Raw genomic sequence first — 4,196 nt, forward strand, 5'->3', positions numbered from 1 at the left:
AGTTTGGAATTGCCCTGTTGTTAGTTGTCAGATTACTTTATGGCTCATGCCCCCGGACTGTCTCACATTTAGCATTCATGCTCGCTGTGTCTGAAAATGCATTTGGTTTGCCAGATTTGTTTGTGTTCCGTGTTAAACGCTTTCTGTTTTGCGATTCGCTCAACACATTACGAATTAACAGGATTTCTGAGGTAACTTCCAGCAGCAAAAATCCTCAACTGAGGAGCTGGGAAAATTTCACGGAGTATGGTCAGTCGGAACAAAAGTAAAGAAGTCGTTCGTTATTGCAGTGTTTCACAATACTAACTTTCCCGTGAGCAGTCGAACAGACTAAATGATTGTGCCACAGACTGCGACGGCAAGCTCCGCTAAAAAGTAATCCTTTAAAGCCGGTGTAAACAACACACCTTATTGGGGTACACCGCGTGGAAACAGATACTTCGGTGTATCTCGTACATGCTCACCACATAGCCAAAATTAAACAAGTCCCGTTCCCCAGCATTTGGCCCCAATCCCTCTAAACCCATCCTATCCAGAAATCTTCCAATTACCTTTGCAATTTTCTGAGTGTAATAGCCTCCTCCACTTCCTCTGTAACTCATTCCATACACGCACAACCTTCAGTGTGGGAAATTTTGCCTCAGGTCCTTTGTCAATTTCAGCCCACTCACCTCAAACCTATGCTCTCGAGTTTTCAACTCACCGCAACTTGGGTAAAATACGTAAATACTCATACTACAACCCTTCCTTAAGATCGTGTCGCAGCTGTTACGCTGCAGGGAAAGTCGTCCCAGCCTATTCCACCTCGCCCTACAGTCCAAACATTTACGACATCCTTGTCTATATTTTGGCAACAATTTCACGTGTCTTTTTTTTTACGTTTTCAAGATGTCAATTACGCTGGACAGCAACGAGCTATTGGAAACCGAAAGGTGAAATGTAGAATGGCTTCAACTTTCAGTGCTGGATTCCATTGAGCCGCAGCGCGGCCGGTTGAGGCTTGTTTCTGGAGTGTAGCGGTCATCACGTTCGCCTAACACGCGAAAGATCCCCAGTTCGAAACTGGGCAGAAACTGCTTTGTTCTTCAACTGCAGCCTTTTACATGGACCATAACGGAGCTTCCTTGCTTACTTTCCCATCTGCAAACCTGCCTTCGAATTTGCTTGAACAAATCTGCTCTCGTAGTAAAATGTAATGCAATTCCATTTAATTACAGTGAAAAGAACTGTAAAGTTTTTCTCCAACCTGGTTCTGATCATATGCCATTCTGTTTGAGAGTGTAGTTACCGCCTTCTGATCCGTCCACGAAAAGCAGTACCGCATTTGCCTTCCTTGCACAGGCGGCCCGGTTCAAAGACAGGGAAGAAGCTGATGTGCTAGTGTCACAGCGCACAACGGATTCCTGAACTTGTCTGTCTGTCAAATGTACCCCAAAGTCGTCTCTGAAAGGCCTCTTTTGGAAGCTGTCTGTCGTTATTCAACGAGCGAGAGTTGTCACCAGAGGTCCTGAATCATGTCTTGGAGCAGTTCGCACGTTAGTGGCTCATTCAATCAGCAACAGCAATGAAAGAAATTACACTCTCAGAGGAACCTCACGACCTGTGCATTCATAGCGTCGCTAGTGTTAAGGTGCGCCCCGAGATCGAAGCCATGTTGAAACTGAAACGGAGGAATCGACAGAGAGGCTACAGAATGACATCGCATCCATTTGGTTTTCTTTAAATCACTGACGAGCAGGAAAATGTACACGGGGAGGGCGAGTGGGGAAGTGAGGCAGTTGCAGCTCTGGAGAAACTCCTTCTTTGTGATTCACTCAGCAACCAGAGACGTGAAGGTGACTCAGGCGTGAGAGCTCTTCACATCGAGAACAAAAAGCACTCAAGGGCAGTTAGCACCTCTTCCGGAGAAGGGGGTGGGGTGACTATTACTATGTTCTGTTACTATGTTCAGAAACTGCCTTTTAGATTGACGTGAACAGAAACTGCATTTCTAATAAGCAGCATGGAATTTAGCAAAAATTATTGAGTCGCTTCTCGTCGATTCCCACACAGGTTTCCAACTCAGTTGGTATCTATCTGGCTCATGTCCAGGAGTGAACATCTCTGCAGCAAATTGCACGGTTAAGGCAAAAGGCAAGGAAAGTGGCATTTCGAACTGGCTCCGAGGTCAGAGCATCCTCACAATGTGATCTGTTGTTCTCGGATTGTCATGCTACCTCCGGTTTTATGGTGGAGAACATTCTTTGGGACTCTTATTCTGCAAAACAGACACATTGACTGAAACTATGCTGCACGGTATGATGTGGAACACGGCCTGCTCAGCTCTGTGCCTTTTCCCTGTAGTCCGGAGTGTTTCGTGTTCTGTGTAAACGTGAAAGTCGACCTGTTTCGAGCAATGGGTGAAATCATTTCACAAAGCAAGAATGGCAATTGCAGTAATGTCAAGCAACTCATGGTTATTCCACCAAGTCATAAACGAGCATATATTCTCACGCACTCACAGAAACATTTGTAGCTGAAAAGAGAGTGAGAAGATAGACTCAGCTTACCATTGATTTTTGTCTGGATTGATGGGCTATCATTATCTGCTGCGAAATTTACATTGTAGCCGGGCACATCCCAGCAGCTGTGCGAGTCGGAGAGGGATCATGGAACCCTTTTCATGTGACTTTGTATCTGTTGTCATGCAGGATCACAATTGGACTTGCAAGGAAATGGAGGATGTTGGCATCTTCAGAATTGATGGGTTTTTTTTCCATCTCTTAATCAAATCTGGTAAGTCCTGGGCCAAGATCGACCGAAGTGGGAGGAGGAGTATTGGGAAGATGTTGAGTACCTCGAGACTTTCTGTGAGGAAAATGGGAATCCAGGAGAAAACAGCACAAGGAGAGCATGACCACACCAATGCCACACCCACACCCTTCCCATAGCCACCTTCTGCCCCAAGTGTAACAGTGTCTGTGGAAGTGTGGAAGGCCACATTGGTCTTTACAGCCAACTCCAGACCGCGGCCCTCCCTCCCCGAGTGTGGGAGCGAGTCAGCCTCGTCTGTGACCCACCGCCAAAGAGATGATGAAATAGGAAGTTTGAATCCCCTCACAATTATTCCAGTGCCTTTGTTACAAATTCCAATAATTCCCTTTTAATGCAGTGTCTAATAATATGACATCACTCAGGACCTCTCCATGTGGTATCCCTCGCTGTGTCAGTCTATTTGCTGCCTCTGTCAGTGTTTCTCCCTCTTACAGAAGGTCTAAGATCCTGATTCAACAGAATTGTCCACTCCAGAGAGACGCAGCAGCACTAGCAAGGGATGGAGACTGGGATTTTCAAGATCTCTGCTGGACTCAGTGCCACTCTGCATGAGTTATCCTCATTGCATCAGTCTCATTTCCCATTCTGTCTATTTCTTTCTCATGCAGATAATCAGGATGTTCCTAACTCCTGTCTCATCCATCACCTCATTGAAGCTGGTTGGTCAGCCAGAGAGAGATGGAAAGGAAGATCTGGAGCCTTCAGTAAATCCTGCAGCCGGTAAGATCACTCACAGTAAACAGCACAGGGTGGAGGTAGTAGACTTCTATATTCAGACGTGGACGACAGGACATAGATACAGAGCTTGGCAAGGAATAGCAACATTCTAAGCTTTACTCCAACCATCTTGTGAGGGTCCTGCCTTCACCTCTGCTGTACTGGTCCTCGATGCGACAGCATAGAGGATCGCAGGCATCAATCCTGACTCATGCTGTATTCGTGATCTCTGTAATATCCTCCACTCCCGATAATTCTTCCTCTGTTTAAAATCTCCTCTCGTCCACACTACACCTCTGTTTTTGTTTCTGTCAGGTTCTCCAATCCCTAACGCACTAATTCCTAACCTTCTCCAGTAGATACTAAATTCCTTCATCCCTGTAAACCCTGACAGTCCTGTCTATCCCTGTAAGCTCCTCCCACCAATACCACCTCCATGTCAATGTATTTGTCTTTAACCTCTCCATCGGTCCCTACCTATGTAATCTTCTCCAGCTCCTACAACCCTTCCTTAGCTGTGAAAAATTTCTAATCTCCATATCCTTCTCCAATTCTTTGATCTTTATCTTGTTAAATTTCATCTTCATTCCCGACACCTCGCGACCACAGGAACCTCTTTCAGTTTGTGCAACCCTCCCCATTTGTGTAACTGTCTCCAACCCAGA

General features: G+C 45.9%; 1 non-coding gene across 1 annotated transcript; it reads left to right on the plus strand.

Moving 5' to 3' along the window:
* Positions 1 to 1,002: 1,002 nt before the first annotated feature.
* trnav-aac lies at positions 1,003 to 1,075 on the plus strand. Its single transcript has one exon. It is a non-coding gene; the product is annotated as a tRNA-Val (tRNA).
* Positions 1,076 to 4,196: the final 3,121 nt, after the last annotated feature.

The sequence above is a fragment of the Chiloscyllium plagiosum genome, unplaced genomic scaffold, assembly GCF_004010195.1.
Source record: "Chiloscyllium plagiosum isolate BGI_BamShark_2017 unplaced genomic scaffold, ASM401019v2 scaf_14508, whole genome shotgun sequence".
NCBI classification, from domain to species: Eukaryota; Metazoa; Chordata; class Chondrichthyes; order Orectolobiformes; family Hemiscylliidae; genus Chiloscyllium; species Chiloscyllium plagiosum.